At 43.2% G+C, this 26,764-nt stretch overlaps 1 protein-coding gene across 1 annotated transcript in view; it reads right to left on the minus strand.

Moving 5' to 3' along the window:
- The window catches only part of PLCB4 (phospholipase C beta 4), a 208,855-nt gene extending 194,088 nt beyond the window's left edge, over positions 1 to 14,767 (minus strand). Inside the window, exon 1 of the mRNA XM_077812056.1 lies at positions 14,707 to 14,767. The gene's annotated coding sequence lies outside the window, so the exon portion shown is untranslated. The remainder of the gene's footprint in view (positions 1 to 14,706) is intronic.
- Positions 14,768 to 26,764: the final 11,997 nt, after the last annotated feature.

Consider the following 26,764-nt stretch of genomic DNA (forward strand, 5'->3'; position numbering starts at 1 on the left):
TGGTGGGGCAGTGGAAGTCCAAGGGCAAAGGGGTAAAATAGTTTGTACCTTGGGGAAGTTTCAACCTAAGCTGGTAAAAGTAAGCTTAGGAGGTTTTCATGCAGGTCCCCACATCTGTACCCCAGAGTTCAGAGTGGGGAAGGAACTTTGATGACTGGTTTCTGAACAAGTAATAAAAAATAGAAATTCACATGCTTCTTTGGTAATTGGTAATTATAAAAAACTGTTATTAGACAACTTACAAGCAGTTATCTCAAATGGTGTAAACATCTTTTTAACTGACAAAGAAAATACAAAAGCAGACTGTTCATGCTGAAACATCAGCTGTGGAGGTCTCTCAAAAATTCTCCTTAGTTGGAGTTGTGCATCTTGTGTCCTGGGTCCCTAACACATGTATGCAAAAACAGTCTAGACACACGATGAGGAAATAACACAAAGTTGCAGAAGCAGGAACCATTTTGGACCATCGAACATAGTTGAGATGTTTTAAAACAACACTATAACATACTTAATACTCAGGAGTCTGTTCCAGATAGAAATCTGACTTCACCTTGTTTATCATCTTTACTTGAGCTATTTTGCTTACACATGTGCATGTGTTTTTACAGAAAGCAGCAATGTTACCATGGCAACAATTACAAAAGAAAGGAAATTCTACTTAAAGCTAAAATTCTGTACTCAACTTGCTCCCCCACTACTATATCACACTCTTGCACCTAGAAGTAGCAGCACACGTGGCATGCAGTATAACATGTGATATAACACATGTGGGACGTCGTATACATTTTGCCCTTTAGTGTCATACAGGTTTAGAGGTCTAGAATTAGTAGCATGAATGGGCCCCCTCTTTGTTCAGGAGCAAATGTTTAGATGTTTCATCACGCAAATCATGAGTCCTATCAGTAATCCCTTGCTCACAAAAGTAGCCATCAATGGACTAACTCATCTGAATAAGAAATACTCGCTCTGTAGCTAGATGGCCGTTTACTGAGTGCCCTCTAGTGACCAGGGGTCATTTTGCAGGCACCTGCCCCCCGTGAGTCCTCTCTTGTGGGCACCTTAAGGACTCCATACGGTCTCTGTTGTGGCTCACAGCACCCCTACCCAAGGCTCATTTAATATCAAATAAAGTTCACATACTCCTCCGAGTCCCTAATCATAAAATCATCCAAACAGTCCTCAATGAGCTCCCAAAATAAGATGATGCTCATAACTCCATGGTTCATACTTAGCTCTGGTTTTTCAGTCAGCACCCAGAGCTCTTTCTCTGGCAGTCTGGTCCACACAAAGCTGTCAGTCCCAGCCCTTTTTTGGCTGGTGCTTGGCTCTGGCTTCCTTATCCTGTCAAAGTCTCCCCTGTTCTGAAGGAGAAGGCCGTCTATATAGTGCCCTCAACCAAGAGCTTCTTCCCAGTTGGCTGGAAGATAGGGGAGCCCTTCACTGCAGGGCTCCTGATCCCGGGCCCGTAAACGAACAGTGTCCTGGGCTTTTCCTTTCCTCCTCCAACTCCTATTTCCCCAGGACCACTCCCTCTCTTCCCCTACCAGGCCATTTTCTGAGCCTTTGTTTATTCTAACACCCTGAAATGGGTGTCTTCTGTCCCCCTTTATTCTTAAAGGGCTGGTACACCCCTTTGCACACATGAACTACAAATTTGCAGAATTCCATTTCTTTATCCTACAAATTAAATCATCTTATGTGGCTATTTCAGCCATATCCCACCCACAAAACCATCCTTCTACGGTCTTACGGTCAAGGTCCTAACTATGACTCTGGAGACCTGTGTTCAAGTCTTATCTCTGCTGGAGACCTCCTGTGTGACCATAGGTAAATCACTTAATATGCCTTCCTGACTCAAGTCCCCATCTGTAGACTAGGGAAAATACTTAATTCTACTAATCTTTATCTGTCTTTTCTATTTAGATTGTAAACAGCTTGGGGCATGAACTATCTCTTATTAAGTGTATATAAAGTGACCCCCAATTTCAGCTGGGGATTGTAGGCACAACTGCAATGTACAGAATAATTTTCACATTCTGAAAATAAAGCCTAGCACAAAGAAGACTGAAAAATGACAAAAAAACCCATACAGGTTTTATTTATTTTTTAAGAGTCCCTTTTCCTATAATTGCCTCTCCAAAACTGAGAGATAGACAAAAATCAGACTTTACTTTTACTGTTATTTGTGATATCGTTATCTTTGGAAGAGTCTTTGAAGCAACACAAACCAACCCTCTGGTTGTGGAATGAACTGAGGAGCAGGGTGCATTCTGTCAGGTGAACGACACAAAATCCAGGGCAACAACTGGATACCTGTGCTTGACTGCCAGGGAACTGCCAATCCATCTGGAATAGGGACAAACCAACAACCCCACTGAATTGCAACAGGAATTAGGCACCTAACTCCCTTAGTTTCCTTCAAAACTCCCAGCCATTAATAGAACTTATCTTTACTGCTACCAGTATCATTTTAACACATTCAATTAATTATTTGTAATCTCTCCATGACGGAGTGATAGATTTTTTTAAAATTAACATAGAACTTTGCAGATAACTGTATAAGTTTTCAGGTACTTGTAGCTTGCATTTTGAAGTCAAAACTTCCTGATCATGTTATTCGGTATTAAATCTACAGTGCTCCAATTTTCTGATTTCACCTGCTTTTCCTCCTCCTGCTCTTTCACCTCCATTCCAACTTAAGTGTTAGAATAGCGAGCCGCTTGTAAAACACTCTATAATTCTGATTTTCATGACACTGTAAATACACCCAAGGGAAAACCTAGGTATCGTCCCTAACAAAAGGCAATTCAGTGCACACAGCGAAAGCCAGCCGGCTCAATAAGGTAATATATGAGACCACACCGAATATATCATGAAAAAGAACACTGATCAAAACTAAAGCAGACGATGAGAGATGCTAGTAACACACAGTCCTGGGTCTGAAATAATTACGTACAATATTTAGATCAACCGTATGAACACAACCACACTGCATGAGCTGTACTGCAGCACATATTCAGCACAGACAAATAAGTGTAGTCTAGTGAGAAAATATTTTTCAGAAATTATTTTCACTACAGAAAAAAGCTGGGACCCCCCTTTTCTTTTTCTGACAGGCAAAAGCTTTACTTCTCCAATATAACACAACCTAGGCTTGCTATTTAGCAAACTGCAATTCAGAGGTTGTTCCTCTGTGACCTCATTAATCTCCATGGAAACCTGCTGAGAATGACCGCTGGCCTGAAATAGGTACTGTCATCTCAGATCAACTCGAAATACAGGAAAAGACCTTTTATCTTCTAGCTATACATTGCTGCCGAGAGATTTGAACTTCCCTAGACTAAGGTACCAACTTTGAAAAACAAAAGGATCCTTAGAATTCATGAGTAGTGTGGGCTAGAAGAAAGATGTTTGCATTAGTATAGTCTACTATCCATTTGTGTAGCATTATATCATTGCAGGAAGCCAGCTGGGGAGAACAATAAAGAGTTTACTAATCCTTACTTTCAGGTGTCATCAGGGAACACCCCTCTTCAGTGGAGTGCAACCAGGTGGATCATGCTTTTTTCCCTTTGCCATGCCAACGCAGCCACTCATCATGACTAAGCTCCCTGCTCTGGAGTCAAGGTAGCTACTCTAATAGAGATGTTTTACCTAGCAAATAGATCTATACCCAAATGGGTCTGTTTCATGCTGAGTTAAACTGAGAGGGTAACAGACCAAAAAAAAAAAAAAATACACTGATGTTCATGAACTCTGCCTTTTGTTTTTTTGGTTTTTTTTTTTTTGCAAGCAGCCTAACAAACTGTTAGGTTTGTATAATGAAATTATATTTACACACACAAACACAAATGTGAATTAATCTGCCTTCTTAAAGACAAGTTTTAAAAAATGATTATACATTAAGAATTAGATCTCTCTGACATTTGTATGGATGCAAATGGTATGTAATATTGAATAAACCTCCATTGTTGAATTTTATTCAGTGGCTGTTATGAATTTCCACTGATAAGTAGCATAAAATTGACAATTCTTTCAAGAAGTGTAAAAGAAAAGAAGTGGGCAGATATTTTTAATAACTTACAGAGGTGGGGTATGCACTGTTGTAGTTGTTTTGGTCTCAGGATATTAGAGAGACAAGGTGGGTGAAGTAATACTTTTTATTGCACCAACTTCTGTCAGTGAGAGAGACAAGCTTTCAAGCTCACACAGAGCTCTTCTGCAGACCTAGTAATAGAAGTGTAGTGTTGACTTTAGCTGCACTGATTCATTTGTTTTTAGCAGCACAGAGAGGTACACAAAGAAATATAGGACCCAGTTCTGCAAATATAGGACTCACTTTCAACTAGCAAAGGGGTGGGCAAAATTTTTGGCCCGAGGACCACATCTGGGTATGGAAATTGTGTGGCGGGCCATGAATGCTCACGAAATTGGGGGTTGGGATGTGGGAGGGGGTGAGGGCTCCGACTGGGGGTGCAGGCTCTGGGGTGGGGCCAGAAATAAGGAGTTTGGGCTGTGGGAGGGGACTCCGGACTGGGACCGAGGGGTTTGGAAGGTGGGAGAAGGATCAAGGCTGGGGCAGGGGGTCGGGCTGTGGGAGGGGGTCAGGGGTACAGGCTCTGGGCAGCGCTTACCTCAGGCAGCTCCTGGAAGCAGCAGTATGTGCTGCCTCCAGCTCCTATGTGGAGGCGCGGCCAGGCAGCTCTGCATGGTGCCCCATCCACAGGAGCTGCCCCTGCAGCTCCCATTGGCCATGGTTCCCAGTCAATGGGGGTTGTGGGGGCCATGCTTGGGGCGGGGGCAGCGTGTGGAGCCCCCTGGCTGCCCCTACGTAGGAGCCAGAGGGGGGACATCCCACTGCTTCCGGGAGCTGTGCGGACACATGGCATGCACAGAGCGGGGCAAACCCCCAACCTCGCTCCCCGGCTGGAGTGCCAGAACGGGGCAAGCCCCAGACCTTGCTCCCTGGCAGAAGCTAGAAGTCCAGATTAGGCCCCTGGGCTGTAGTTTGCCCACCCCTGGACTAGCACTTCTCAGGATCAGGCCCTTAATTACTCAAGGCCACTCCTACACATGCTATCTTGCACAGATCATCCCACTGAAGCTTAGATCATAAGCATTTTAGGCTGGAACCATATTTTGTTCTGCTTGTACAGTGCCTAGCACAGTGGGGTCCTGGTCCATTACTGGGGCTACTACAATATAATAAAATAATTATTATTCATGTCACCAAGGCTCATAGGATCAGGGCCCTATGCATATGTAAAACTTTGTTTGCTAACAACATTCAGGGCATGCTGCAAGGCTCAGCTTGTCTTCCTCACCGCTAAGGAGCTGGTTGGTAGACAGAGCTGAGTGGCTTCCATATGCAACTTTGATGTGGGGGTTAATAAACTTGCTATTTTATGATGCCACTCTGCTATATGAATTGATCCGACTGATAGGTCCACTTGTTTATGAGTGTATTTTTAAAGAGATTGTCTAGGATTTACAAGATCATTTTAATAAATGAAATTGGTTTAATTGCAGAGAAATAAAAATCCACATAAATTACAAATTCAAATACACATTTATTAATGTTAATATAAATTACAGATGTGCTTCTTATGAAATACAGCAGCCTTGTTCCTGCAAACTCTTCCATGGTCTACCACAGGGAGTGGGGCTGGAGGCCACCTGGGGCCCAATTAACATTAAGTAGTAGCCAAAGTTCTTTGCATATAAAATAAATTTTAGGTCCTTTGCATGGCCACTCCCAAACTTTAATGAGCAGAAAGGGAGCAGGATGTGGGACTGGTTTGTTGTTAGCAAACAAAGTTTTAAACAGCCCGAACCCTGCGAGCCCGAGTCAGCTGACACGGGCCAGCCACGAGTGTTTAATTTCAGTGTAAACGTGCCCCATGAACTGGGTGACATGTTATGGGTTGAGTTAAAACCCCATTGAGATTGGTAAGTGTGAACTAACCCTTCAATTAAAGTAGGTGTAAACATAAGCACCATCTTAGGCCTGGTCTACACTAGGAAATTAGGTCGGTATGACTACATCGCTCAGGAGTGTGAAAAATCCACATACTGGAGCAATGCTGTCTACACCTAATGCCCGGTGTAGACAGCACTAAGCCAACACGAGAATTCTCCCGTCGACCTAGCTAGCACCTCTCCAGAAAGTGGATTACCTACGCCAGTGGGGGAACCCTTCCAGTCAGTGTGGGTAGCGTCTTCACTGAAGCGCGACAGCTGCGCTGCTGCAGCCTTTTAAGTGTAGACGAGCCCTAAAACAACAAGGAGAACGTGAACCTACACAGCAGCTCTTGGCTAAGTATTGTTTTGGGTAAGGGTGTGTGTGTGAGAAGAGAGATCACACAGAAACCGAGGGGAGACAAAAAGATGGAAGGGCAGCCTGAAGAGCTCTGAAAGAAACCTTGGGATAGGTTTTTGGGTTGGGGATGGAGGCTGGAAAAAAACTGCTCTGGGTGCTGTGAGCTAAAGAAGCTGTTTCCTGCCACTTGATTCTTTCTGTGTTCAGAGACACATAGGGGGTCCAGAGAGCAAGTGTGAAAAATCGGGACAGGGTGTAGGAGATAACAGGTGCCTATATAAGACAAAGCCCCAAATATCGGGACATCTGGTCACCCTAGAGACACAGGACTTTGTACAGTCTTTGTAAATGAACCAAACTGCATCAAAGAAATACCTGAATACCACCAATTTCTACAGCCAAATAAAATGTCCACAGGACCCCAAACTTGGACTGGCCGCACACATCAAAAAGGGGAAACAACAACATAGGTTAGCCAAATATCAGTACTGAGCCAGACTCTGTCCTCAGATACACATGTAATAACCACACTGATGACAGGGGAATTGCAGGTGTGTATCCATGGGCAGGAGTTAGCCCACTGTCCTGCTTTCTATCTATACACTTTTTCCCCCCAAAAGTGCTCATTACTTTTACGATAGCCACACGTAGCCAAGCCATGGGAACACACTGTCTCGAACACTTGTCAAGAGTACAAAAACCTGCAGCCAGAAGTGACTCGGTACATTAGATTAGAGCTACAGAAATAAGATGCCTCATGAGGCTTTCCTCAAACTCTGCAAATTTGGCCCACTTTAAACCACCTTTCCTGTGGCTATTACCTCCAGCTAGAAGAAACTGTGATGCAGCCAATGCCTTGGTAATTCCATAGTTAGCTGGAAGGAGCAAGACATTGGATCCTTCTCCCCCGTGAGATTTTGTAAAGTACTTAGCCGTCACCGGCTCTGCAACTAGAATCCCAACCACTGCTTGAAGCTGAGTATATCAAGGTCTAGTGGCGTGGGGGCGGGGAGGGGGGGCGGTGGGAGGACAAGAAAGACAGAAAGAAAGACAGAAAGGTTTAGAAGTAATTATAACAAGCTACGTTACCAGGCAGCATCTCCCAACCACCACCTTAAGAAAATGGCACACCTGTTTTTGCTTTAGAACAATGAACCATTCCAAATTGAAGCCAAGGCCGGGGGGAAGGAATCTTCCAAACCTCTGACCATTTGTAAAAGAGACTCAAGGTCCTAGCCTCAGGGCTAAGGAAAGCAAAATATCACAGTAAGGTGATAAATTCAGTCTTCCTAAGCAAAGGCACAGGCTGTATCAACATCGTGACAGCTCTTGGTAGGCAATCCATGCTGTAACACTGATAATGTATCACAGAGTCGTTCATTCATTGCCTTCAATTTACAGCGTGGGGGTTAACAAGCAAAAGAGCATCAGACATAGAACAGCTGAAATTAAACCTTTTAAACAAACTAAGCAATAAACCTGTGTGCAAAGGCTTCCTGTAATAACATCAGCCTTAAATATCTGTCATTGCTTCTAATATTTTCATCGACCTAATTATTCTGCTAAACAGGTCTCAGCTGTGATGCAATGTTGTGTATTTGATTCCTAGTTACTAGTTCCCTACTGCAAGGAGTGAGTCTCCTTGGCAGGTTTTTACACTTTGAAGGTGCTGCTGTCAGTGACAAAAGCCTATCTGAACACAGGGGATGTTCAAACAGGGTGTCACGTTAACAAATTAGAGAGAGCGTAAAAATGTCAAAACCAGCTACTTCCTCCTCAGTAATGGTGATTCCGAGATTGCATACACAGGCTATTAAATTTGGTCCTCCTGGGTCCCAAAACATTGTTAAAGGGATAGCACTGGATTCAGACACACCTTACATTTCTATTTCTTAGAAATAGTTTCTATTTTAAAAAATTAGTCAAATAGAATCACTTTTGATAATCTGAATTTTAAATAATTAGGGTCAAATTCTGATCTAAGAACCACACGCACACACAAGCCAGTAATAACAAGCAGCATTTATCTACCTATGCACCTAAAAAAATGCTCCAGAAAGCATTATATCTGCCTAGTTTTCTTCTTCAGTGGTAACCTTGCTTCTGACTCCTTTCTTTCTCCTTGCTGTGACTTGCCTATTTCAACACTATTTAGAACTTCATAGAGAATGGCAGTTTGTTCTTTATATCCGCCTGCTTTTCTGAGCTTCTGCAATTTGTTTGCAAACCTTAGCATAGGTTATTGTGCATCTTCCCAGTCTCTTCTGATGGGGAGGTGATGTTAAAATTGCAGATATTTACAAAAGTCTTATCTTTGAAGGTGAAAGTGTTAGAAGAGTTATTCAAACAATTTCTGGTTTCCAATCTCATAAGAGATTACGTAGATAAATCTAGTCTATTCAATTGCTATATAGTTATGGCCTTCAGAAATATTTACTAGATGAGGGGGAAAAAACCCCACTTCTTTTAATTTCCAAACAGTCACAGAGGAAAGTTTTCAAAATTTGACTGGAATTGAAAGTCAGTAAGACTTAAATTCACTTAGGTACTTCTGAGAGAGAGGGAAGAGCATCTTCACAAGCAGGCTGGCTAACCTAGTGAGGAGGGCTTTAAACTAGGTTCACCGGGGGAAGGAGACCAAAGCCCTGAGGTAAGTGGGGAAGTGGGATACCGAGAGGAAACACGAGCAGGACAGCACGAGAGGGGCAGGCCGCTGCCTCATACTGAGAAAGCAGGACAAACAGCAAGTTATCTCAAGTGCCTATACACAAATGCAAGAAACCTGGGAAACAAGCAGGGAGAACTGGAAGTCCTGGCACAGTCAAGGAATTGTGATTGGAATAACAGAGACTTGGGATAACTCACATGACTGGAGTACTGTAATGGATGGATATAAACTGTTCAGGAAGGACAGGCAGGGCAGAAAAGGTTGGGGAGTTGCATTGTATGTAAGAGAGCAGTATGTCTGCTCAGAGCTCCGGTGTGAAACTGCAGAAAAACCTGAGAGTCTCTGGATTAAGTTTAGAAGTGTGAGCAAGAAGGGTGATATCGCGGTGGGAGTCTGTTATAGACCACCAGACCAGGGGAATGAGGTGGACGAGGCTTTCTTCCGGCAACTAACGGAAGTTACTAGATCGCAGGCCCTGATTCTCATGGGAGACTTCAATCACCCTAATATCTGCTGGGAGAGCACTACAGTGGTGCACAGACAATCCAGGAAGTTTTTGGAAAGTGTAGGGGACAATTTCCTGGTGCAAGTGCTGGAGGAACCAACTAGGGGCAGAGCTCTTCTTGACCTGCTGCTCACAAACCGGGAAGAATTAGTAGGGGAAGCTAAAGTGGATGGGAACCTGGGAGGCAGTGACCATGAGATGGTTGAGTTCAGGATCCTGACACAGGAAAGAAAGGAGAGCAGAAGAATATGGACCCTGGACTTCAGAAAAGCAGACTTTGACTCCCTCAGGGAACTGATGGGCAAGATCCCCTGGGAGAACAACATGAAGGAGAAAGGAGGCCAGGAGAGCTGACTGTATTTTAAAAAATCCTTATTGAGGTTACAGGGACAAACCATCCCGATGTGTAGAAAGAATAGTAAATATGGCAGGCGACCAGCTTGGCTTAACAGTGAAATCCTTGCTGATCTTAAACACAAAAAAGAAGCTTACAAGAAGTGGAAGATTGGACAAATGACCAGGGAAGAGTATAAAAATATTGCTCGGGCATGCAGGAGTGAAATCAGGAAGGTCAAATCATACCTGGAGCTGCAGCTAGCAAGAGATGTTAAGAGTAACAAGAAGGGTTTCTTCAGGTATGTTAGAAACAAGAAGAAAGTCAAGGAAAGTGTGGGTCCCTTACTGAATGAGGGAGGCAACCTAGTGACAGAGAATGTGGAAAAAGCGAATGTACTCAATGCTTTTTTTGCCTCTGTCTTCACGAATAAGGTCAGCTCCCAGACTACTGCACTGGGCAGCACAGCATGGGGAGGAGGTGACCAGCCCCCTGTGGAGAAAGAAGTGGTTCGGGACTATTTAGAAAAGCTGGACGAGCACAAGTCCATAGGGCTGGATGCGCTGCATCCAAGAGTGCTAAAGGATTCGGCGGATGTGATTGCAGAGCCATTGGCCATTATCTTTGAACACTCATGGCGATGGGGGGAGGTCCCGGATGACTGGAAAAGGCTAATATAGTGCCCATCTTTAAAAAAAGAGAAGGAGGAGGATCCTGGGACCTACAGGCCAGTCAGCCTCACCTCAGTCCCTGGAAAAATCATGGAGCAGGTCCTCAAGGAATCAATTCTGAAGCACTTAGAGGAGAGGAAAGTGATCAGGAACAGTCAGCATGGATTCACCAAGGGCAAGTCATGCCTGACTAATCTAACTGCCTTCAATGATGATATAACTGGCTCTGTGGATGAGGGGAAAGCAGTGGACGTGTTGTTTCTTGACTTTAGCAAAGCTTTTGACACGGTCTCCCACAGTATTCTTGTCAGCAAGTTAAAGTAGTATGGGCTGGATGAATGGACGACAAGGTGGATAGAAAGGTGGCTAAATTGTCGGGCTCAACGGGTAGTGATCAATGGCTCCATGTCTAGTTGGCAGCTGGTATCAAGTGGAGTGCCCCAAGGGTCGGTCTTCGGGCCAGTTTTGTTCAATATCTTCATTAATGATCTGGAGGATGGTGTGGATTGCACCCTCAGCAAGTTTGCAGATGACACTAAACTGGGAGGAGAGGTAGATACGCTGGAGGGATAGGCAAATTAGAGGATTGGGCCAAAAGAAATCTGATGAGGTTCAACAAGGACAAGTGCAGAGTCCTGCACTTAGGACGGAAGAATCCCATGCACCGCTAGAGACTAAGGACCGAATGGCTCGGCAGCAGTTCTGCAGAAAAGGACCTAGGGGTTACAGTGGACGAGAAGCAGGATATGAGTCAACAGTGTGCCCTTGTTGCCAAGACCGCCAATGGCATTTTGGGATGTATAAGTAGGGGCACTGCCAGCAGACCGAGGGACATGATCGTTCCCCTCTATTCGACATTGGTGAGGCTTCATCTGGAGTACTATGTCCAGTTTTGGGCCCCACACTACAAGAAGGATGTGGAAAAATTGGAAAGCCTCCAGCAGAGGGCAACAAAAATGATTAGGGGACTGGAACACATGACTTCTGAGGAGAGGCTGAGGGAACTGGGATTGTTTAGTCTGCGGAAGAGAAGAATGAGGGGGGATTTGATAGCTGCTTTCAACTACCTGAAAGGGTGCTCCAAAGAGGATGGCTCTAGACTGTTCTCAGTGGTAGCAGGTGACAGAACAAGGAGTAATGGTCTCAAGTTGCAGTGGGGGAGGTTTAGGTTGGATATTAGGAAAAACTTTTTCACTAGGAGGGTGGTGAAACACTGGAATGCGTTACCTAGGGAGGTGGTGGAATCTCCTTCCTTAGAAGTTTTTAAGGTCAGGCTTGACAAAGCCCTGGCTGGGATGATTTAGTTGGGGATTGGTCCTGCTTTGAGCAGGGGGTTGGACTAGATGACCTCCTGAGGTCCCTTCCAACCCTGATATTCTATGATATGAAAGTGTTATTCATAGAGCTGCGGATCCACATGAAAACCAAATAACTCTGGCAGTATCAGAAGTAGATACTGGAAAAGGAACAAAAATTGTGAGTGGATATTAATTAGTGCAATATGGTGGGGGGGGGGGAGAGGGGAGGGGTAGTGATTAGAAGAGAACCCTGGTCATTTGGATTCTTTTTTTTTTTCCTAGTTCTATCACGTGGACTTGATGTGTGATCTTGAACATGTCTAGTTTGATTGCAGGCTCTCCAGGGCAAGGATCGTGAATTCCTATTTGTTCATATAGTGGGAGTGCACTGTGGGTGTTAATGAAAGCAAATAATTAGTAATAATAATAAAGGACTGATATGACAGATGCTATTGATTGTCACTTGTGTAGGAGAAACTGCAATTAACTGCTACAGATTATGCTCTAACATTGCCATTTGAAATACTGAAATCAACATTTAATAATTGTTATTTATTAGAAACTCATCAAAATGCAAAGTCCCACCTGATTCAAAGTGTTAGAATATTACAATACACAGAAATGCAGCACAATCACATTGGAAAACCTAAGTGCCACTAAGAATGTGAATGCAAGTGTATACATTTTGCCTTGAAATGGCAATCAGCATGTTTTTTCTTCTTACCTCCCCCCTCCCTTCCCCATTATTCTGGCATTCCTGGGTATCTGTGCATTTTGCTAACCTTCAGAACGCTATAGCAAAATTATCAGTCACATACAACGCCAACGATTCTGAGAGGTAATCTGGATGGACAGGCTGCAGTGGTGCGTTTTCTACTCAGTAAAGATAAGGAATAGCAAGCACATGGGTATTCAGCAAGCAGTACTGCCCATCTCATCTGCTCTCCGTCATTTAAACAATGAGAACACCCTGGATTCCAGTGAAGGTCACTGTTCCACTAGAGCCTCATTCATTGCTATTCACATGGTTTCTGGAAGGGGTGTTTTTTGTCAGATCCTACAAGAATTCAAAGAAAGACTGTGGTTTCTGTTCCTCAGTGGCTGGGCCATTTCTGGCTACTTTATCTCTTGGAATTAATTCATCCATTCACAACTTCTGTGAGAATAACGGTTTGTTGCATGCAAAGCACCACAGCCCCAGCTGTCTTTCCAGGAAAGGGATATATTTCTTCAACCCCTCCCCATCCCTGATTTAAGTGCCGAGTATCTCTTGCACTGTTTGGAGGACGTGGGTGGAAAAGACAAGGAGACAGGCAATACGGTGGGTTGTTATTTTCTGGTAGATACATCGCAGGGGATGTGAAATGAGAGGAATTTGGTACTGGGATACTTGTGTGGCCAACAATTTTGTGGGTGTGGGAAGGGGGTCTTATTCTATCGGCTTCCCTCCTTTTCCAGAGCTTCCAACTTTGTCTGGAGTCTCCAGCACAACACGGGTAGCAGGAAGCCATATTTAGGACCATCGCCACCACCAGGACAGGAGTCAGAGATTTGTTAGGCTGGTTTGGAGCAAGCGGAGATGGGTCCATTTGGCGAGAGTGTCTGAGCGTGAGGGCTGTGGTGGTGATTACTGAGGCTCTTCCTAATTTTACTAGATTAATCAGGACGAAACTCGACAATTTCATGAGTGGGTTGGGTTTATAGGGCACTTGGCCACTCAGCGTGTGGAGAGAGATCCAGGTAGGGTTTGGGAACCATCGGGAAAGGTGGCTGATTGTTTTTTAATATCCTCGATTTCTTTTCCCCCTGGAGAGGGACGCTTAGAGGTAATAAATGGGATTTATACCTTGTCCTGGGAGACTATTCCTAGGCAGGCAGCTGTTCCCCTGCAATAGATACTGAAAGGTGACTGAGCAGGTTGAGTAATGCTGCTGTGAGATAAGGTTACAGCAGACCAAAGAGATCTCTCTGGGTGCCCGAAATCTCTGCTTCCTGTTGCAACAGGCATGGAGAGACTAGGCAATTTGAGCTCTTCCAGACACAGGCCAAGAAGTCAACATTTATTAGTCTCATAGGTTTCTCATCCTGGTAGTTCCATGATGTTCACTGCGGGGTCACTGGTTAATAAAGTCACAACCACCCCTTTAACTACGGATTTTGTTTGTCTCCGCGGGAACTGGATGGATGATTTGGCTGGGCCTTTGTTAGCTCAGCTTTCACAAGGCAGGTACTCAGGTCAGTATGAACCGAGAGAAAGCTGGAGGGGTGCCCTAGCTGTGTTGTATGCCGATTTATTGAGGGGTCGTGCCCTGCCTTTGTTACGGCAGTTTGCAAACAGAGTGCTTTTCATTTCTCAATGGCTCCACAAGCAGCACTGGTGCCCAGAAGAATACTTTTTCATTGGCTACACAATTAAACCTCTCTCTCCAAGGTGGTCATCCACACCATCACGACCTTCTGACTACTGGCATGAGATTTCCTCAGGTCTGGCCGGGCCAGCTAATCTAACTTCTGCTGCTGCAGAATGCAGTTGCCCACCTGCTCATCAGCGTCAACCATAGGGAATATATAACATTTGCAATGGCTACCTATTCACTTCCCGGTGCAATTCAAGCTATTAGCATTGTTTTATAAAGCTCTGTATGATCTGAGTCCTGACTACGTGGAAACCGCCTCTGTCTCAATTCACTGATCCTTTCATTCAATTCTACATACAATCTCCATATAATAGAATTTATGTGAAGCCAAGTACATATTCAGCTACACACAATCATCATTCTAGAACAAAAGATGATATGTCAAACCATAAGTTTAAACTTCTACAGAAAACAAAAAGCAAAAAAAAGCCATTAACCTTGCATTTGCAACTGCTAGTCAGTTATCATTGCTAGCCTACAAGCAGGTAACTTACCCAAGTAGCTCTCGATTGACTGGCTAAACAGCTGGACAGATTAGACAGATGTGCTGGGAAAGTCTTCCTTCTGTAAAATAATAAAACAGATCAATAAGGCTGGTGCCATCTACTGAAATCTCCTACTGGAAAAACATCCCTTTGAAAGTCCAGAAATGTATGGTATCAAGAGAAACATTTAAAAACAAGCTTTGGTTATGCCTTTGTTAAATCATGGGAAAGGCATAGCTATATGTCTCTTAATGGAAAAGAGACAAATCACAACTGATAGCGTTAGAAGCCATGGATCACACACACCATTTCCCACTGCACTAAGCCAGGACAGATTTCAACATTAGTAAAGCATCCTAAATAATTAATAAAGATCAGAAAGCAGCACTTGAATAACACTGCCATATTTGTAATCTTTCCAGAATAAATGTTAGCTGACTTTAATAGTTTTTGCTGAAAGTTCTTCTTTAGATGAGCAAAATAAACTTTAGCAGAGACTTCACCTGAGAATGTCTAATAGACAGCTGGAGTAACAAGGGACCAGTGAACAGTACAAGAGACAGGGGTTATACGAAGTGGAGGAAAGGGCTTTGCCGTATTGCATATGGCACTAAATACGCCGCCCGCCAAGGAGCCACGTTTCATTGCACATACAGGTTGCGGCACTTGAAAGTCACGGGCAGCATGTTACTTATATGTTATTTGTAATAGGACAACAGATGGATATGGACAGACAGAGAGAGGAGTACAAGGAAACAAGGAAACAGTACTGGTTGGCATAGAATCATAGAAGATTAGGGTTGGAAGAGACCTCAGGAGGTCATCTAATCCAAGCCCCTGCTCAAAGCAGGACCAACCCCAACTAAATCATAGCATGATAGGCTGTGGTCTCAGCACACCGGCAGCCTAACTGTGGGCAAGTTTTTTTGTAGGCATCCCAGCAAAGGAGAGTTTGAAATGGATTAATGAGGTAGCTTTGCGGATGTTTATGGGGAGCTCCTCCCAGGCATGAGGGGCAGCATGGGAGAAAGGTGCTTGTTTGAAGGTTGCATTTGTCAAGGCCAGAGAAGAGAACGTTACGGTAATCGAGATGCGAGACGATGAGAGCCTGGATGAGCGTTTTAGCTGTATGAATGGAGAGGAAAGGCCATCTGGTGGACATGTTATGCAGAAAGAATCTGCCAGATTTAGACATAGCCTGAATGTGAGGATCTAGGTCTGAGTCGAAGATGATTTACAGGTTACAGGCATGAGTGACAGGGAAGATGGTGGTGTTGTCTACAGTGATTGAGAAAGGGCTTAAAGGGGAAGAGCAGGAAGCTCTGTTTTAGCCACATGTATGTGTGCACAGAGCCAAGAACTGCAGAAGGAAAGAGAATGAGTTGCACTCAATATACTCATGCTAGGTGGTGGCTATGTGATGGCTGAGTAAATCTAGCATTTCAGCAAGATGGCCAAAAATATAGATTCTGGAAATCAAAACATAAAACTCCACTATATGAAATATCAGACACCAACCCACAAAAGAATGGAGAATGTTGTTTGGTGCCAGCGTGGCAGGCATACTCCATCTGGAGGAGTAACTAAAATGATCTGTCATTTCTTCTGGCTTTTTTCATAGAATATCAGGGTTGGAAGGGACCTCAGGAGGTAATCTAGTCCAAACCCCTGTTCAAAGCAGGACCAATCCCCAATTTTTGCCCCAGATCCCTTAATGGCCCCCTCAAGGATTGAACTCACAACCCTGGGTTTAGCAGGCCAATGCTGAAACCACTGAGCTATCCATCCCCTCCTCAAGCCAACAAACATTACCTGTGCCTGATCCAGGTTTATTCTCAGCCAGCTAGCTCTCAGCCAAGAGCCAAGCCCAGCCAGACGGTGGGTAAGTTGCATGACTGCACCATTTGCGTCTCATTAATGGAGATGCAGAGTTGTCACCCACACACCGAATGTTCCACAGACCACATCACCACATTGTCTCCCTGAATAGCCTCATAGGGGTTACATACTAGAAACACTTGGAACTCCACACACAGGAGCCCTTGGGCAGATGGACAATTGCTCACCCTATACTAACCTCTGGGTTCTCTCAAAAAGAAAGGAATCATGCAAGAGCAGATCTGTTTACTTCTGCTGAGGAGCCAGTGGTAACAAAGACGGCTGACATACCTAAAAGAATAAGCATGGAAGCGGATCTCAATCCAAAGAGGGCTCCAGACGCTCTAGTTGCCTCATCACAACTGTGCTGAGAGTTTCCCCCCATAAATGAAAACTAACTTTTCCCTATGGAAAGGGACTGCACAATAATTAGCAAGTCTGTCCATGCCCATAAATTGTTCCTCAATCTGGGACCTAACAACCCTCTGGTAACAGATGCTGACATCACTGGTACCCACATCCAACCCGCATCTGTCCAGGCTTTAGAGGCAGGAAAATCAGCCTCTTGAGAATTCGGGGCAGTGAATGAGAACTGTTTCCAGCTCTCTGCACAGAAAGATCCCAGCAATATACACTGGCTGTAAGGAGGAGGAAAGGAGGGGAAATCTTGGGTAATCTTTTCCTCATCCCCTGGAAAACAAAAACTAAGCTCCAACTTCTCAGCAGAAAAAACTGCAACCACCTTTCCCCCTCCCCCAGCTTTCTGGGAAGGTAGATAATAGAAATGATAGTTTTTGAAGAGTTATCATCAAAACGTAACGACATATTTTATGCATCAGGACATAAGCACATTTTTAACAATACTTCTAAATAATTCACTTTAACAATGAGTGATATGGAGGCCTAGCCATGCCCATATGGCGGTAATTGCAATCAGATGCCCAGATAAACCAAGAGGCTGTTTTGTGGCCAGCAAATGGGAATTGCGGCCCATGTTGTGTGCATGCTTGTGGTTAACTATATCATCATGAATTAAAAGTGTGTTATTGATTTGACCAACCATGATGGACCACCAGTATCAGGCATCTGCCTACTGCAGTGAAACTTAATTTATTTGTCTTCCTTTTGTAAATTAGGGATTTTAAGTTTAAGCACCTACAAACTTCAATAATGCATATAACAGTATGCTGAATGCTGCTGATTGTAATGCACATGCCACTACTGAAGTAATGTAAGGATTAGTTTGTGCTCATGGAACTATTTTTGGGCTTTACAAACTACTACTGTACATACTAATTATTTGTTAATTGGTAATAATTTATGGCTATTTGTAAATTTCATTATTATGCATTTAAGTGTTTAATATCGGATATGGATTTTTTATATACCTTAAGCATTTGAATGTCTATATAGTAAAAAATGTGCAAAAGCGTTAATGGTGTCGTTCAATTAAAAAAAAACCCTTGCCAGTTTACCGGAGGACAGAACTTGTCAGACAAGATTAATAACTGATATGCCATGTACTGCATGGCATAGTTATTTCAGTTTATACTGCGTGCTTTCTGCACACAGCTGTAAGTTCCTTCACAATGCCTAAGTAAATGGACAGACGGACTAAGAACTAATACAAATAAGAAGGGGTTGGGCTGAATGCAATTCACCCATATTTCAACCTGAGAACAGGCCACCTTCCATAGTCACTAATCAAGCCTTCAGACTAGAATAAGACAGAGTCCCTCTTCACCCACACACCCACCCAGCCCCGACATGTAGGGACACTCAATTTGAACAAGGCACTTCCCCCCCATACCAGCCAGTCTCCAACTGACCTCCTAAATTTTGGAGCCACACAGCATGGTGAGTATAGGTTGTAATGCTTGGCGACTTCTCCCTCCGACCTCCCTGAACAGGGTTAGCGTTAGCACTAGGTGACACCCTCTGCACTCAGGGAATTTCACTCCTGAGACCTCAAACAAAGAAATGTTTAGATACATATCCAGGATCTTCTCGTTTACAAATGAATGACGGTGCTATCAACCGAGTAGGAATGATAACCAAAAAAGGGGATAAGTAAGCACGCATTCCCTACCTGTTTCTGAATATAAGTATTAAATTTTAAAAGAAAATAAACAGAGGAAGTAAATGGAGAGATGCTTAGGTTTTAAGCCACCAAAGACAACATTAAAATCTGTCCGTGGTCTCCACTGTAACTTGTCAGCTGTACAGTATGCTGCAAACAAATATATTGTTACTAAGCAAACTACTGGAGGAATTTTTCAGTGGAAGCGCTGCAGAGAAATTCCAGGCAGAGTAGTAAAGCAATTTCTGTAATGATGTGAACATACAATATTGGGATGATTGACTATTTGGAAGATTAATATGGAAGATGGCTTTAATCATAGCTGTGCTGGTACTGGATTTTTTTATTATTATTATTACATTCTTGAAAAATTCTTACAGATCCTGAGAGTTTTCATATGGCCAAAGTGTTTCTAGCCAGGAGAAGCTGTAATATACTGGACTTTAAATCACATCTTTTTAAACCATCTTATCCCTCTCCCCCTCTATCCCCACACACTTTAACTGTAATATGATGTTAGCAGTTGTCATTTCACGAACTGCTGGAGTTAGGGATTAACGCCTTACAGTGTTTAAAAACTGGAATTTCAAAATGCCTTCTAGCAGTAAAAGCATCAATTTCTAAAGAGGTTCACAACAACAGTTATAAAAAATCATGTCCAAACTGAAGTGAAGAAGAAAGATGGTATGTAAAACAATGAAATTTTAATGTCCAGTATCTGGCTACCTGCCAAGACTAGAGACGAATATGATATGCCAATGGAAATCTAAAAATCCTAGCCATTTGTTGGATATCGGATCTTGCAATTCCCACTGGTCCCTTGGCATTGCTCAGATTTATTGCTATTGGTCCAGAAGTGATGTACGAACTCCTGGAGCAAAGGCTAGTTTACTGTTAAATCTCTAGGGTGAAATTCTGGCTTAACTAAAGTCAATAGCAAAACTCCCATTGATTTCAATGGGGTCAGAATTTATACCCTAGTATTTAAATTCAATATGCAATTTCATCCTAACCAGTAACAACATGAGAAGTTTGCATTCTTCACACAAAGCTACTTTCTAGACTGACTGGCTTGACTTTTCTTAGAACATTAACTCTTTGGGCCAGCAATTGTCTGTTACTCGGTGTTTGTATAAAGCCTAGCAGAGTGGAGTCCTGGATCCTGGTTGGTCCTTCTGGATGCCCACTGTCAGTAATCCCATTATTCCTCAACTAAACCCAGAGGTTCGATATAGCATCTCCCTGAACACAGCACCCTGACGGAGATTATCTGGCTGTGTCTGAGAATGCTCTATGTTATTCCCCCCAATACACACACACACACACCCCTTCTTTTAGACTGTCATAATCCAGGAATTATCCGTGCAACAAGTCTCCAGCTGCAAGATGGATCAAATTCCATGTAATCTAAAAATTTGCATGCTGCTTCCTGGCCCAGAAGACTGATTTCTTATCAGCAGAGTACACAGTCTTCAGGAGGAAAGAGCTAAATGAACTGACCCAGAGGTGGGTACGCCATTAGTAGCCTCTGGTGGAGAAGAGAGGAGACCCATAAAACTCCCGCCTCGCAAAGCGGAGTGAGCTTGCAAGAGCTTCCAACCATTGAGAGAGAGAGAGGACTTTGGGATTAAGGGTGCACATTTTGTCAGATATTTTTAAAATATATTTCATATCTTAAAACTTAAGTCCTGGTCTAACAGAAGATCAGGTAGGGGTCCTTTGGAGCATGGCACCAGTGAAGAGGGGAATGAGTAAATGAAATGTTTAGTGACTAGCTCAGTTTTGCTTTTTGCAATTTTGTTTTTAAACCACCACCCCCACCCCCGCAACTTTAGACCATTTATTATTTTACACGTTAAGATGTAAAATGAGAAAAAAAACTCCAAAACGATGCCTGTATAAGAAAGGTCTTACCTGACCCCACACTTCCAACCCTACAAGCTTGGTGTATGGCCCAGCAGAAGCTCGTCACGGATGTGGAATCAGCACTTACTGCTAAAGATGGCATTGACTCCATTGGTTGGCTGGTCACATTAAAGGAAGGGTCTAACATTTTAAGGACTGAGGTCATGGCTCTTAAGAATCAGCCTCGAGGCGGCAGGGGTGCAGAGCTGCCACCCCGGGAAGAGCACTGGGAAGATCGTAGCTCAGGTAGAATGTGATTTATGCCTGAGAAGAGGGTGGGGATTAGAATGGAGGAGAATGCTCCTGCCCTTGCACGGAGTTTGTGCACAAATGGAGTGGAGACATAGACCCAACTTCTCTCTGACCCCCTCACAGCATCCCCATACACAGCCACATGTGGAGAAGTAGGGAGCCAGTGAAAATAGATAAGGGCTTCTCATAATCTAGCCCCAAATGTTATGGCTTGGCCTGCAGCTGTCAAATAAGCTAGTTCTCGTACGTGGAACTGAAATTAAGGGCTAGACTTCCAACTGGTGTGAAGGCAGCAGAATGGCACTGATTTACACCAGCTGAGGCTCTGGCCCTACATTCACAGTGGCAGAAAAATGGCTTAGAACTGCCAAGTGAATATTCAATAGAAATACAAAGTCATGATTGCTGCGATATCATGTTCATATGTGTGCTCTAACGTGTGAAACAAAAGACAAAATTATTTAGCACCAAATAAGTGTTTGGGTTTGTTTTTTTAAAAGGTATTAGCTGAGAACAGCCAATGTGCTCGTGATGGCATAATATAATCAACAACAAAAGAAAATAATCACAAAAAATTAAGATGCATGTTCCACCATTAAATAAATGTCAGACTGAAGGAAGTTTCTTTTTTATAATTTCCTCTACATATTTTTGCTCTTTCACCACACAGTTCAGCAACAAAGAATACACTGACTTGCAAAACCAAAACATTACAGCTTGCCTCGCGAATGAGGAATTCTGAATAGTCATATCTATTCTCTGCTTGTGATGGTGGGAATAAGGAATTTATCATTATGTCTTACATCAGAAACATCTATTTTTCACTTCAGAATCCAATAAATTACGTACTTTTATTTCTTACTTCATTGGAACAAAAGGAAGGCTTTGTTTCTATCATTATTCCTTCTTATATGTCAAAATAATGAAGTCGTAGAGTGACTAATATTTTTCAAGTGAAATTCTGTTTTCCCTCAACTTTATAATACAGTGCTTGGTGACTGATGCATTAATCTTCTACCTACCATTTATACAGATCATATTTTACGAGTATATAATGGTAAACGACAAGAAAATCCCAACAAGAGTTTGTTTTTATTCTCCAGATTGAGACCCAGTTCTCCTGCTTTTACAGTCTGCATAATCTCTTTGTTATTCTTGTCAAGATATAGACTAAAGAGACAGCCCCAAACCTGCAAAATGTTTTGATAAAATTTTCAGTTAACATTTAAGCAACAGACACTCCTGTACCGTGCTCAGACTTTGTTAGAATTATGTATTTTTTGTTTGTCAGTTCAGAACATAGGTCTGTAAATATGGATTTATACAAATTATTACTTATATTGATTGCCTTAACAGAGGACAGTAAACAGCTACGTGAACAGTGAAACAGCTACGTGACTTGGCATGGCCTCCATATTTTGGAATTGTAACATGAAGAGGTTCACTATCACACAGAGTGTATCCTGGTTTCTGGTTCCCTTTAGCACCTAACCAATGATTTATGAAAAGGCCAGATGCTGACTTCTTTGCAGCTAGTGCGCTGATAAGTCTAAAGCTTTGGTAACATCCCTCATTAGAACAAGTATATCCCGTTGAGATTTGGCTTCCCAGGGCAATGATAGATGTCTACCATGACAACACCATCTGAGATCAAAGACCTAGTACACCATGCTGTGGAGCTGCCTATCAGCAAGCTGTAATACAAAAAATCTCTGGTGGTTTGGACTTGTGCAATAAATGTTCACTTAAGTCACAGAAACATTGTATCATTTTAGATTTTAACCATAGTGATACACCTGCTTATACAATAACATACATGTGGCCCGCAAAAACTTATTTAATGCTTCTTCTACAATTTAATAATGAGACACCCTACCAGTTATTTTACAGTCTCTGAATAGTGTAATACGGCCACATTTCTGTAATTCTTGTCTTTTAGCCTGAAGAGATTCAATCCTGGAAGGTCCTGAGCACCAGGACTTTGATCCAGTAAAGCACATGCATAACTTTAAGCGCTAAGTAGTCCCATGGATTGTACGCTCAGTCTTTAAAGAGAATGAATAACCATTATACAGTCATTAGTAGCTCAGTCCAGAAGTAATCATGAATGTGGCATTTTGGTCAAGAGCAGCTAGACTCATAGACTTTAAGGTCAGATGGGACCATCATGATCATCTAGTCAGACCTCCTGCACACTGCAGGCCACAGAACCTCGCTCACCTACTCCTGTAATAGACCCCTAACCTCTGGTTGAGTTACTGAAGTCAGCAAATCATGGATTAAAGATTTCAAGTTACAGAGAATCCACCACTTACAGTAATTTAAATCTGCAAGGTCACCCATGCCTCATGCTACAGAGGAAGGTGAAAAACCCTCAGGGTCTCTGCAAATCTGATCCAGGGGAAAATTCCTTCCTGACCCCAAATATAATGATCAATTAGACCCTGAGGATGTGGGAAAAACCCAGCAGCTAGACACCTGGGAAAGAATTCTCCGTAGTAACTCAGAGCCCTCGCCATCTAGTGTCCCATCACCAGCTGTTGGAGATATTTGCTGCTAATAGCCACAGATTGGCTACATGCCATTTTAAGTAGTCCCATCATACCAGGCTCCCCCTCCTCCCAACTTATCAGCATGGAGCAACTAGAAATTTTACCCATGGATCAGTCATGCAAGTTGAGGTTGGGGCACACCTCGGTGAGAGCACTTTTTTGATGGTCCATCCTTGGGGCTGACTGATGGAACCTGAACATCCAGACAGTTCTGAGGGAGAATATGCTCCTCTAACAGAACTCTCTATTGATGTCTTTTTATGCTACACTATCAATGAAGAGGCCTGTAAATATCCTTTTTCCCAGCTCCTTCCTCACAGGTCACCACCATGGGTTACAGAAAATGCACGAGGGATGAGGGGTAGAGCTCCTGTGGCAGAAATTTCCCATCAAATCTGAAGAACTGTGTCATATATTATTTTAAATCCTACAGCTGAACAGGTGGCAAGGAAGAGTTCCTTAGCTGCCATCCTAGCATCTGCTGAATCTCAATCAGCAGATGTGGTCCAAGGAGTGGACCGCCTGACTGATCCAGGTTATAACACCCACCAGGTGAAAGACGCACGCTCCTAATGTGTTGATATTACATGCTTTTTCCCCCAAAAACTCAATTATAGATTCAAGTATCAGAGGGGTAGCCGTGTTAGTCTGTATCCACAAAAACAATGAGGAGTCCAGTGTCACCTTAAAGCCTAACAGATTTATTTGGGCATAAGGTTTTGTGGGTAAAAAACCCACTTCTTCAGATGCATCTGGTGTGGTGCTCTCCACCTCCACGAGAGAATTTACTCATCACACGAAGTCAATTGGAATTTTGCCACTGACTTCACACCTGAGTGTGAGTTTCCCTGTTTTTATTCCTATTCCAAGTCTACAAGTGTAGGATGTCTCTAAAACCAACCAGCATTCATGTTACCATCTATCACTTTTTGTACTGTCCACCATGCTATTTATTTAAATGGCATTGTCTTTGGAAGCTATACACGAAACTATGACAAAATGTTTTCACATGTACTTGGGATGGCAATGTTTTTGCACCTGAAGCCTTTTTATGAATAAGAGTTCAGTACATAAATCAATGTATATCACATACATACCCATGAAAAATATATAATCTCACTATAGTCAGTGGTAACCAACTCTGATTAAAACTGAAACAGACTGTTTGAAGAAACTGATGACTCAAGACCATATTCTACGTATGAAAAAGCCAGTGACATTTTATGCAAAGATCAAAGGTAGAATAAAGTTCTAGTATCATCGTTTGTCCATGACATAACACGTTTTCCATATCGGCATTAAGATCTAATTTTGAAAAGGTCTTAGCTTCACTGAATTTGCTGGGGATGATGTCATAGAATCATAGGATTGGAAGGGACCTCAAGAGGTCATCTAGTCCAACCCCCTGCTCAAAGCAGGACCAATCCCCAATTTTTGCCCCAGATTCCTAAATGGCCCCCTCAAGGATTCAACCCACAACCCTGGGTTTAGCAGGCCAATGCTCAAACCACTGAGCTATCCCTCCCCGAAGAGGTTCTATGTCACTGCATAGAACCTACAGGCATGCACATGAATGAATTAAAATAGTACACAACGGAAAATAAATATCAAGTAAAATAAGGAAGATGACTACTGCAGATTGCGCTAAGAGATTAATGTGTAAATGGCCAAATACACACAGTAAACCACATGGCCTAAATGTATTGCCTAAACTGGCAAAAATTGGATTCAATTCAATGGGAGAGTTTTGCCCAAACAGAGACTTAAAGATTGGGCTCTTTATTAAAATGACGAATGTTATTCAGCAGCTAAATGGTCTAACGAATTTTTAATCAATGAATTAAATCACATTTAAATCTTATGTTTATCTTATTTCCGTTTGTAACCATTATCACTAAATGTCATCAAAAACTTTATGGAGGTTTGCTGTTTACTATTACTTTCCCTACAAACTCACACATTAGTGCCGAGGTGCTGGAACTAGGGGTGCTGCTGCACCCCCTGGATTGATGGGGTTTCCATCATACACCCCTGTCTTAGTGCACACTGTGCGGCTATTGCAGTTGTGAAGTGTAAGCCTACAAGGGCACCAGGCATGGTAGCAGTGATGGAGATCATGAAAGCATTCTGAATTGCCCTATTTAAAAAATGAACCTATGCTACATGGAGGTTACTTACTGTAACTGGAGGTTCTTAGAGGCTTGTGGTCCCTGCCTGTATTCCACAGTTGGGTTCACATGCACAGCATGTGCCCAAGTTGGGCATTTCAACACACTAGTGTACGTTGACCCACAAATGCACACAGCAGCTCTCATCATGCACCCGACTGAGGGTATCAGAGGCAGTGCAGGTTGACATCACTCCAGTTAGAACATAAGAACGGCCATACTGGGTCAAATCAAAGGTCCATCTAGCCCAGTATCCTGTCTTCCGGCAGTGGCCAATGCCAGGTGCCTCAGAGGGAACAAACAGAACAGGTAATCATCAAGTGATCCATTCCCAGGCGTCCATTCCCAGCTTCTGGCAAACAGAGGCTAGGGACACCATCCCTGCCCATCCTGGCTAATAGCCATTGATGGACCTATCCTCCATGAAAGTATCTAGTTATTTTTTTAACTATTTTATTTATTTAGCGTGTGCACAGTCGTCCAGCCAAGCGATGGCATCTTCAGTGGCATGATGCAGTTCTTCTGGGCCACCGCTGAACCGAGTCAGCCGGCATTCCTCGACAATGTGCGTCATTGTCCGTGTCGCACCACAGCTGCACAAAGGGCTGTCACGAAGGCCCCAGCGATACTGGTTGGCTGCACAGAGACCTTGGCTGGTTTGGAACCTGTTCAACAGGGACCACTGGCGATGGGCAGGGGAAAACCAGGCAGGCAAATTGTGGGATCAGCAACAAGGGCCTGGTTGGGGATCACAACAGATATCCATTCCTATCACCAGAATGATGATTTAGGTTTCATCCTAACATCCTGGCGTGGTGGACGAGACCATAATGGGTGACGAGACGGCAGACGTGCAGCTGGTGGTTTAAAAAGGTCATTGTAGCCGGACACCTACTTTAAGTTGCCAGAGCACCTTTGGAGAAACAGGTGTGAAGACAAGTGAGGAATGAATGGCGTATGTTTAAACGTGTACACCAGATCAGAAGCTGCCCAGAATCATTCACTGTAACAGAGCTGGAACAGACACTGGATAGCATCAAGTGTGGAACAGCTGAGGGCTATGACACCATATCTCCAGAATTCCTGAGAAACCTTGGCCCCCGTGCTCGACTTTGGCTTGTTAAATTCTTCACCGGGGTCATCAGTGAAGGCAGGCTACCAAAGATATGGTGCATTGCAAAAGTCATTGGCCTCCTAAAGCCTGGAAAGGACCCAAGTAAAGCATCAAGCTA

The sequence above is a fragment of the Eretmochelys imbricata genome, chromosome 3 (assembly GCF_965152235.1).
Source record: "Eretmochelys imbricata isolate rEreImb1 chromosome 3, rEreImb1.hap1, whole genome shotgun sequence".
In the NCBI taxonomy this organism is placed as follows: Eukaryota; Metazoa; Chordata; order Testudines; family Cheloniidae; genus Eretmochelys; species Eretmochelys imbricata.